Below are 11,864 nucleotides of genomic sequence, written 5' to 3'. Positions count from 1 at the left end.
GATTAGATAGACGTCTTCTCGGAGATATTCATTCCCATTTCATATGACTTTCGCTCAAAATTCTTTAAAATCAATAACAAATGACATAAGAGACCAGGTGCTTGCACTTGGGCGGATGAGGTGCTCTTCAGACCTTCCGAATTCGTAACCAGGCACGAACCCTATTTTATATCTCTGGTTATCCGTTGCAACAGAGCATAGTATGGGATCCTTGGCCCACTTTCCTTGGATGACGACTCTTCTTTGTTTAAGGTACGCCTCGAATCTGGGCTAGTCCCCGAATCGAGAGGTATCTCACCTTTGTATCGCCACTCATGCTGTGAGAGGCACTTTCTTTCGAGAGTTCCTTGGTAGAGCTCTCCATTCACGTGGATGATCCTGAGACTGTAGCGTGTGGGGCTCGTCCCCCGCCGCCTCTCCCGGATTGGGGTCCACAGGCTGGCGACTCTGCTGGGGAGTTCTTGGAACATTGCCTAACTCTGTTAAAATGCCATTTATTATTAATTTTGAAGAATTTTGAGCTAAAGTCATTATAAATGGGAATTTAAATCGCTTAGAATCCAGGGGTACCAGATAGGTGTTTAAAACAAGGGATTCACACACTGCACAACATACATCATTTTGTTCTTTATTTTCTTTTATTGATTTTCTTATTATTGGCTCCACGGGATAGATATAATGCGTGCCTCATGGGATATCACTATCCAGATGGTGCTGTTGTATCTATTACCAAGCTATGCGCCAGTGCTGCAGTCGTAAACACTCGGTGTACTTGTGTTTACAGCAGCCGGTGAGCAATGAAGCATACTGTATATAACACTCGGTGTACTTGTGTTATATATTTAAAGTATGGATCATATGCATAGTACCTGATATTGAGTCCGGAGCTCTACTTTTATTTTACATATATTATGTACTTGGATATATTTGTTGATTTAGTAAAACCCAATTAGGATCTGCATGTGCTTATATATATACTGTATTCATATAAGGACGAACATGTGTTGCTTACACATGTTGGAGCCTATATTTAGGAGCTATGTCCTATCCTTAGATTATTGTAGCTCACCTTATGTGACTACATCGTAGTCCTAGTACACTCACATGTCTGTCTTGAGTCAAGTGTCTTGACTCTGCAGGATTATATTTAGGGCTGGTGCCCCTGGTTAGGATATATCTGTATATATCTATATTTTGATTATTAGATTAGAGCCTACTCATTAGTGAGGCTTCCTTATCTAATCAAATTAGTCATATCAGTCCGTTCTTCGAATCTAGACCCGACCAGTGGCTTTTACTTGCCTTCTCATGGTCGTGACCTATCTTTTGCTCTATTCATTGAGATTTTTGTCCATATATCTTTTGATTATAAGATCAGGACCTACTTTCTAGTAGAGATTCCTGACTAGAATCAATCAGTCGTGTATATTCATCTCTCAGATCTAAACCTAGCTAGTGGCTTCTACTTGTCACACTCATAGCTATGGTTTATTCCTTGACCCAATGATGATAAATATTACCTGTTTTCATCCTTCCAATTCAAACCTCATTTATCCATTCTTTTGTTGTGTTACTCAAATTATTATTTGTCCTGTCTCAGATATGGTCGATAGCTTGTCTGCTGTCTCTATGACCATAGTCTATTATTATTGATCTTCTTGATCGTACATTTTTGTCGTCCATCTTTCAGATTTAGATCCGGTCTATGATCTACTTTTGTCATTTTATAACCGTGGTCTCTTCCCTGAGTTTTTGATCATCTTTGATCATCAATGGAACATTTGATGTCGCCAATTATATCCTTCTTGTGATTAATGGTTAAGTTCATCCTTATTCTTTGTTTATTCCAAGTTATTCTCCATTCCTTAATTATCCCATTCTATTCTTTGTGTTTAGGTTAAAATTATGGCGAATAATGTGTTGAAAGGCTGGATAAGCGAGACAATTAAGGCTCTTCCGCGAGAATCTTTGGAAAGGAGTATGGCTGATTGGTTCATCTGTACTTTCAATCATTTGAGTGTGTCTGATATAAATTGGAAGTTTCTCCAAGCAGCCACTAGATTCTGGGATCCTAATCTTCATGTTTTTCGATTTGGATCTTTCGAGCTTTGTCCTATATTCGAGGATTGGTGTGCTTTATTAGAGCTCCCAACAGACGGACTGTGTATACAATCTTCGAACATAGATTCCTCTCATTCCATTTTTTGCAAGCTATTCAAAAATCAAACCGTTGATGCACTTTCATGCTTAACGGATACGTGTGTGCAAGTTCAAGATCTCATCACCCTTTTTTCTGAAAACGTCGATCCTACTAACTCTCGTTTTCAGAGTTGTCGGCGCAATGCTTTGATTTTTAGTGTCTTTGCACGATATGTCATTCGGAAAAACCCTCGTGTTGCTCCGTTAACCTTGTTAACTGTGGTAGACCATATTAACAAAGGGAGGAATCCCATTCCTACCATGTTAGCAGAGACCTTCTTGGGATTAGATCTTATTGCTTTCCGAGAAATCAAAGACAATTTATGTGGGTGTGTGAAGCTGTTGTATGTCTGGCTTGGTGAAAAATTTCAAATTCTTCAGCGACAAAGTCAAAATCCGTATATCTTGAAGAATTTCTGTACATGGAAACCAATAGCCAATCAACCTCAGTCTATCGATGAATGGCACAATTGGTTACAACATGTAAAGGAGAGCCAATTTCGTTGGGTAAGTCATTCATGTTTCCATATTTTTACTAGCACTTACCCGCATTCATTTGTTTACCTCATGGGTATCGAGAAATCTTCTTTTTATGCACCCATGCGAATTCTCCATCAGATTACGGGAATTCCATGTCCTCCCGGAATCATAGTCCCTCCTCTTTGTGAAGATCTCACTCCTGACCTCATCCCCTCCATTGTGGCTGCTTGGGGAAACAAAAATATAGAAAGGAGGTTAGGTTTATCTCGGAAATTCCGACATGGAGAAATATCGGAAGAGCCTGTAAGCCGGAGAGCTCGGATTGAGGAGCCTTGAAGATCCATATCGTGTTTTGTTATTCTGATTTCTGCATCTCCCATTATTGTCAGTCTGTTTATCCAGTTGTGATTAGAGATTAATATTTTTCATTCGTTGTAATCACAATTTGAATCTTATTAATGAAAGTGTGTTTTTCGTCCCCGCTCTCCTCGTCTACAATTATTATCTCTTCGTCCTCAACACCGGCCTCCGTAGGAGAGGCCGGCCTCGACCTCTCCGACGCCCCGGACCCCGTACTACTGGTCGAACCGGGCTCCTCTGAGCCAGAGTCCGACTCCGAACTAGTGCTAGACATTCAAAGGTGAGAAAAGAAAAGCTAAAAGAAATTACTGAACTGAAGTGTTGACCGAAGATCTCCGGGCTCACTGATCCGAAGCGGGCAGAAATTTGAATAGCCGAGCAGAAGAGGAGGAGAGTAAAATGTGAAAAGTGAAAAATGAGGAGTAAAACTCCGGTATATATAGGCTGGGAAGAGCGGGAAAAATCCCGCCCTTTTCCCACCAGCCGGAGTGCGCCACGTCACCTACCGCATTAAATGCGCCGTCCGCATTAAATGCGAGGCACAAGTTCCAAAGTGATTAGACGCCAAAAGACCTGCCCGGCCTGGCCGTCCAGCGCCTTAGCCGGACAGGATATGGCGCAATCGCTAGGCGATAAAAGACCTGCCCGGCCTGGCCGTCCAGCGCCTTAGCCGGACAGGATATGGCGCAATCGCTAGACGCCAAAAGACCTACCCGGCCTGGCCGTCCACAGCCTAAGCCGGACAGGATATAGCGCAATCGCTAGGCGACAAAAGACCTGCCCGGCCTGGCCGTCCACAGCCTAAGCCGGACAGGATATGACGCAATCGCTAGGCGCCAAAAGACCTGCCCGGCCTGGCCGTCCAGCGCCTTAGCCGGACAGGATATGGAGCAATCGCTAGACGCCAAAAGACCTGCCCGGCCTGACCGTCTACAGCCTAAGCCGGACAGGATATGACGCAATCGCTAGGCGACAAAAGACCTGCCCGGCCTGGTCGTCCAGCGCCTTAGCCGGACAGGATATGGCGCAATCGCTAGACGCCAAAAGACCTGCCCGGCCTAGCCGTGGCGCCCAGGAGATCTGCCCGGCCATGACGCCCAGGAGGTTTGGCCGGCCAGACTTCTGGTCCAAATTTTGGCCGGAATGGATAGCCCAGAGGCTCCTGTCCGGCCGTGCTCCTTCAGGCCAAGCTTCAAGGCCGGACCAGGCCGCCCGGAGGCCCCTGTCCGGCCGCGGTTTCTTCTGGCCCAGTCTGAGGCCGGCCCCAGCTGCCCAGAGGCCTTAAGGCCGGCCGGATGCTGTTTTAACCCTCTTTTTGCTTCCCCTAGCCACTGTCACGACTCGGAGAACCAGGGGGCAACTGATGGGGTCCAAAATCTGCAACCAATCGGCTGTTGACACGTGGCCCTCACAGGGACCACTGCAAAGCCAACACCTGTCCCTACTAGGTATGACACCTGGACCAATCGGGGACTTCCACCTGCCCCTCCTAGGTATGAAACCTGGTCCATACAGGGGCTACCACCTGTCCTGGACAGGTGGCTCAGGATCACTATAAATAGCCCTCACTTGTGCTAAGGTGAGGGATCTGAGATAAAAAACCCTAAGCTTTTTGCTCTGACATTGCTATGCACTCCTGCTCATACTGACTTGAGTGTCGAAGCGCCCGTCCGGAGCACCACTCCGGGTTGGTCTTCTGACCCTTTGTATCCTTGTCTGTGCCCTTGTGCAGCGCAGGACTCCATTAGCCCTTCAGCTGTGGCTTGCCAGATCTGCCCTTCTGGCCCTACCATAACCTGTTACCAATTTTAGACCTAACACAGGGGCTTAGAGTTCTTTGCCAGCTACAAAACAAATTGGGAACTCGGATATGGAATTCTGGAATTCTGACTAATCTCCACCATTCAAAAAAAATTCTGGCTAATGTGGTTTCAATTCTCCCGGAATTCCAGATATCCACTAGTAGAGGAGAATTCAAATTCAGAACTTACTGCTTTTTCCTAAACACAGAAAAATGCAGTAAGTTCTACAGAGTAAAAAAATTAGGAAAATTAACTATTAAATAGAACTAAATGAGATCTATCATGGTAAGAAACTATAGTGTAAACGTGGTTTTAAATTTCCACCAAAACCTGCACAGAACAACAGTAATGTTTCCGTTTCCATCCTCACCAAAACCAAAACGACAGAAATGCATAAACCAAAATCGTAAGTGTAATACTGGTATATTATTTTAGTCACCAAAACCAAAACGACAGGAATGCATAAACCAAAATCATAAGTGTAATAGTGGTATATTATATTAGTATGTATTACATAATTATATTTATATGAATAGGTCATGGGAAATGGTATGCATGTATTAAGCATAAATATTTAAATGAATTCGATCTGAAATTTGGTATGTACTTAATTATTAGGCGTGTGACAGTGAATGTCACTAGGTATTCAATGTTTTTAAACCATTATGGGTGGTTGTCTTGCTTTTGTGAAGGTTTCTTTCTTTCTTTCTTTCCTTTTTTATTTGGGGGGGGGGGGTAAGCTAGGATCGAATCTGAGACCTCAAGGTTAAGAAACAAAGCCTCGACCATTGAGCTACAGGCCCAACCCCGCTTATGTTAAGGTTTCTAAGCATGTATTTGTACTTATTGTAGCATTTCCTGAAGTTTCATCTTTAAATCCTATCATTTGCATATGGTTTCATATATTTCTGTCACTTTACAGGATTTTGACCTAAATTTCCAACTGAAACAGAAACGGTCAACCGAAATTGAAATTTAAGACCTTGATTTTACAAAAGAAAAAACAGAATTGAAGGAAAATAAAATTCAGAACTTATTGCATTTTTATTATTACAAAAAGATACAATAAGTTCGCAAAATAACATTAGAGGTTACTGAAGATTCGAAAACTCTATAATTAGAAATGACTAGATGAGATCTATCATGATGATAAACTACACTGTAATGATAAACTACACTAGATGATCATCATCTAAGTTCCGGATTGTGTCGGATGTCATCAGTACAAAATAAGGCGTCTACATATGCCCCTCTTTGACAGAGAACGTGCAGTAATTGAATGACGAAGTTCTTTCGACAGCGAAATTTTGTACAACCAAGCAGACACAATCAGGGTTCTTTTCGACTCCTTGAATTTTAGTTCTTGTCCAGCGGGATCCCTGCCAAAACTTTAGGTGGCAATCCCTAGTTGGCAATGAAAACTCGTGAAAATATAAAGATAAAAGAACATGGACTGGGCTCTCGACATATCAGGAAAGAGGATGGGTCCTCAAGACTCCGCTCTCGCCATACCACTCTAAGAGAAACTTATGGTTCATGGAGACTTCACACTCTCACCAAGACGAGGAAGATGATGAGACATTGAGACTTCGCTCTCATTGGAGGCAGTTTATGGGTCCTCGAGACTTCACCCTCACCATGACATGGAACAGGATTGATCCGTGAGAGTTGAGACTTGGTTCTCGCCATACTACTCTGAGGGGAAAATCATGGGTCCTCGAGACTTCGCTTTCTCTTATAATGGCCACAGAACCTTATCTGCCTTGAAAAGGTAAAAAAGATTAAGAGGGGCTACTGATAGTATTGGGATGTAAAAGATATTTTTATCACTCAGGGCAAGCGAACAAAAAATTGAATGAACCAATCCATCTAGCCTTTACATGTAGTTGAACCTTAAAACCAATTTGTCATATTTGTGGATAACCCTACATTTTTTTTTTGATGGGTAAGCTGGGGTTGGGCAGACCCCTACCACACACACACACACACACACACACACACACACACACACACACACACACATATATATATATATATATATATATATATATATATATATATATATGAGAAAACGGTTCCTACACATATGTGTAGATAAGTTATCTACCCACTAGCTTAAAATACAGTGGGGGCCACATTATTTGGGTGATCCAAACCATTCATTTTTAAGGCCCTCACATAGATAGGGTGTCCACAAAAAATCAGATCCATAGAATCATCCTAACCATTCGAACTGTTGAGGCAAAAAATGGACTAATTTGTGAAGGTTTAAAGACATCCATTTTACCTCCACAAATTGTAGGGTTGGGATGATCCTATGGATCTGATTTTTTGTGGATACCCTATCTATGTGAGGGCCTTAAAAATGAATGGCTTGGATCACCCAAACAATGTGGGTCCCCACTGTATTTTAAGCTAGTGTGTAGAGAACTCTCTACACATATGTGTAGGAACCGTTTTCTCTCTCTCTCTCTCTCTCTCTCTCTCTCTCTCTCTATATATATATATATATATATATAGATACGCAAAAGAAGTACAAATCATGGGGGCTTGAAGGCCAACAGTGAGCGAACAAGCTCCCAACACATATACAACCAAAGCACTCCTCATCACGACCGTCACTGTCAGTTGGGGTCGTACTCCTCACAGTAAGGTCCGGTCGCAAGTTCTCTCCCCTTTCTTTCTTTGAAGCTAGGCTGAAACAAGTTCTCTCCCCTTTCCGTGCCCACGAGTGTCACAAAGATTCCGAAGATTGCGACCACGTAGCCTGATAGATGCCTTCTTTGGCTGCCAAAATCCCAATGCGTGCAATTCACCGCCCTGAGAAACTTTGTCCAAAACTTTAAGGGGCCGTTTGGATACGCAAATTTTGGAATCCAGATTTCTAGTTTGAAAACAGTGTAAAAGAGGGTTCATGATCAAGCTGATGTATGCTGTCCTGACAGTGTTTCTTGCATTTTAAGTGAAAAATCCAGGTTTTAAAAATCTCTTGATTTCTAAATCCTGAAAATATGGGAGGATATGCTACTCTCTTGCTGACGGAGAGAAGGGCGAGAGGTAAAAATTGTTGTGAAATTTTCCTCTAAATATAAAATTGTGGCGTACCTGATTTATGAATCTTCCGGAAAAAACAGAAAATAAATTATTAGATGAAACCTTTTCGATGAGGCGAGATGAGGCACAGACTAGGTTGCTCTCTTTAAGGCGATTTTGTGCCTCTGCGGAAAAACCTCCGGTGCAACAGATTCGAACGCAATCACCACCAGGATACAACAGTCCGACGCACCGTTGCTATTTATCCGAACTGCACGATCAGATAAATCTGAACCAAACGGCGAACGCTCCGAATGCCCAACAATTACAATAAAACAGAGAAGGAAGAAAACAACAGAACACTATAGGTATAATCATGTTCTGTTAACAATAGAGGGAACGAAAGCAATGTTTTGTTAAGAACAGTAAAAAATAATGTTATGTTAAGAACAGAAAGAGAAGACAGATAAAGATAGTGTGTGTAAAATCGTTGGTAATCATCTGATTTTATAGACTAAACGTGTCTGTTTAAGACACCTTTTAAAAACAGTAAATGCATCCTTTAAAACGTATGGACACATCCCTTAGACGTTAAGTACGTTTTTAAACGTTATTAAGGATGTATCTAACGGTCAGATTTAAGGGACATGACTGTTGGGTTTGAAAATAATAATTCCGTTTAGAAAAGAAACCAAAAGACACAACCCTTCGTGTTTAAAAAGATAATTACGTTTAGGAAAAACCCAAACCCAAACCCAAACCCAACCCACCCACACCCCAACCCGACACGGCACGGGGCGCGTGCGTGTGTTTTAATTTGTTCTTGGTTCTCTTTGTAAAATTCCCAAGGCAACCAAATTGAATGCCCTTGAAAGGCTCAAGCTTTGTCTCAACACTCTCTCTTATATGGATGGGAGAATTTTTCTCACTTTCCCATCTAGGACTAAACTTTTGCAAGTGAAAAGAGAGCACACTCCAAAAGATTCAAAATTTTTAGTGGGAAAAGTACAAGAGAAAGAATCAATTTGAAAACTTCAAATTTTGGGTGGGAAGTTCAAAAGAAAAAGGAATCTTTTGCAAAAGCAAATGTCTTTTCATTTTTAGTATTAAAATACTAACAATCTCCCACTTATTTTAATAGAAAAAATACTAGTAAAACGTAACGCTGGGCAATCAGCAAAGTATCACGTATAATAAAGGTGACTATGTCTTGAACCTTTACTTAGTGTTAGTGCATTCTAACTGTAAGGAATTGATAGTGACTATGTCTTGAACTACAATCCTTGGGTACAGAAAGACGTTCACCACACACATGATACTAAAGTGTTCAATTGGTTCCAAAAAAGATCGCACATTACGGCCATGTGCTACATCCCAGTTTCCATGTAAGCATAAGAGAATAAGCCCTCTTCTCTTTTGGAAGCGGCCCACTTCCGTGCTAACATGTAGGTGAGTCTATCAAGGATGCTCCTATAGCCTAGACATCCCACTCATACGAGCTATAGATCTCATTAAGAATAATAACTCAACCTTACAAACGCTTCAAGATATCATGCTTGGGTTACACCATAGGGATGGACATTGAGATAAACTCGAAATCAGCATGATCGTCCACAAGTTACACTATGACTCATTTTTCCCATTGAAAACCTAGTTCTTGGGATCTCTAGTCCCTAAGTTGGGCATCTATCATAGGTAACTATTTACAAATGGGCTTTAGTCTCATCCCCCTCGACGTATTGCAGATTTTCTCCCTTGACAAGGCCTTAGTTAAGGGATCTGCCAAATTATCACCAGATCTCACAAAGTCAATGGTGACTGATCCATTAGAGATCAACTCTTTCACAGTACTGTGCTTCCGACGTATCTGTCGTGACTTTCCATTATAGTACTTATTATGTACTCTTCCAATAGCAGCTGTGCTGTCACAGGAATCAAAACAGCAGGAACAGGTCTTTCCCAAATGGGTATATCAGATAAAAAGTTTCTTAACCAACTAGCCTCTTCACATGCAGAGGTTAGAGCAATCAGCTCAGATTCCATAGTGGACTGAGCAATGATAGTCTGTTTCTTGGATCTCCAAGAAACTGCACCACTACCAATAGTGAAAACATAACCAGTGGTAGCCTTGGAATCTTCTGACAAAGTATTCCAATCGGCATAACTGAAACCCTCTAAGATAGCAGGAAATCTCTGGTAGTGAATCCCATTATTAATGGTTCGTTTAAGATATCTCATGACTCTTGATATAGCATTCAAGTGTTTTATATTAGGATTACTAGTATATCTACATAATATACCTACTGCATATGCTATATCAGGTCTGGTACAGTCTGTAGCATACCTTAAACTACCAATAATACTAACATACTCTTTTTTATTAACACTTTCACCTTCATTAGAGTATAGTCTAATACTAGGATCAAAAGGAGTACATACAAGATTACAATCAAAGTACTTATACTTTTTAAGTATCTTTTCTATATAATGAGACTGATCTAAAGATATACCACTATCAGTTCTTGTAATTTTAATCCCTAAAATTACATTTGCTTCTCCTAAATCTTTCATGTCAAAGTTTTGCATTAACAAATTTTTGGTTTCTTTAACCACTCTTAAGTTTGAACCAAAAATTAAAAGATCATTCACATATAAACAAATAATAATACAATAAGTATCAAAATACTTATAATATATACATTTATCACTTTCATTAATTTTAAAACCATTAGATATAATGACATTATCAAATTTCTCATGCTACTGTTTTGGTGCTTGTTCAAGACCATACAGTGACTTCATCAACTTACATACTTTATTTTCTTGACCTGGAGATATGAAGCCACTAGGTTGGTCCATATATATCTCCTCTTCTAGACTACCATTTAAAAAAGCTGTCTTTACGTCCATTTGATGAATTACCAGATTATGGATTGCAGCCACTGCAATCAAAACTCTAATGGATGTAATCCTAGTAACTGGAGAGTATGTATCAAAGAAGTCTATATTTTTTTTTGTCTAAAGCCTTTAGCAACAAGCCTGGCTTTATATTTGTCTATGGCTCCATCTTGTCTCAATTTTCTTCTAAGAACCCATTTACATCCTATGGTCTTGAATCCTGGTGGTAAATCTACTAGTTTCCAAGTCTAGTTTGACATCAATGACTCCATCTCGTCATTGATGACTTCTCTCCAAAAGTCGGCATCTGAAGAGGACAAAGCTTCCTCTAAAGAAGAAGGATCTCCCTCCAAACTAAAGACATAGAAATCAGAGTCAAAATCTTTGGCTATTTTAGGTCTTTTACTTCGCCTAGGTTCAATCTCAACTTCAGGGTTTACCCCAATCCTAGGCTTGGTACCCCCACTATCTCCAATAGTCACAGTACCCCCACTATCTCTAGATTTAAAAGAAAATTTATGTTCAAAGAATTCAGCATCCACAGACTCTACTATTACATTGTTATTAAGGTCTAAAAACCTATATGTCTTACTTGGAAGTGAGTAACCCATAAAGGCACACTCTATGGCTCTACTTCCTATTTTGGGTCTCTTAATATCAGGAAGTCTTACATAAGCTAAACATCCCCAAATTCTAAAGTAACTCACATTGGGTTTCCTATTTTTTCATAATTCAAAAGGTGAGACTTTAGTTTTATAATTAGGAATTCTATTAAGAACATAGCAGGAAGTTAGAATTGCTTCTCCCCATAAGTTAGAAGGGGCGCCTGAACTTAGGAGTAAAGCATTCGTAAGTTCTACTAGTGTTCGATTTTTCCTTTCTGCAACCCCATTTGAGGCAGGGGAGTAAGGAGCGGTTGTTTCATGTATAATTCCTAATGATTTAACAAAGTCAGTGAATTCTAATGACTCGTTCACCTCCTCTATCACTTCTTAGTCTCTTAATCTTCCTATTGAATTGGTTTTCAACCTCTAATAGGTATTCCTTAAATATTTTTAAGGCTTCACTCTTATGTCTAATTAAATAGATGAT

General features: G+C 40.6%; 1 pseudogene; it reads right to left on the bottom strand.

Moving 5' to 3' along the window:
• Positions 1 to 9,716: 9,716 nt before the first annotated feature.
• On the bottom strand, positions 9,717 to 10,445 carry LOC143852361 (secreted RxLR effector protein 161 pseudogene; annotated as a pseudogene).
• Between the last annotated feature and the right edge of the window lie 1,419 nt (positions 10,446 to 11,864).

This window comes from Tasmannia lanceolata, unplaced genomic scaffold, assembly GCF_043159265.1.
Source record: "Tasmannia lanceolata isolate RefF3 unplaced genomic scaffold, GAP_Taslan_0.1 ptg000019l, whole genome shotgun sequence".
Lineage (NCBI taxonomy): Eukaryota > Viridiplantae > Streptophyta > Magnoliopsida > Canellales > Winteraceae > Tasmannia > Tasmannia lanceolata.
Note: the sequence above shows the minus strand (reverse complement) of the source record. Positions and strands in the feature narration are given on the sequence as shown.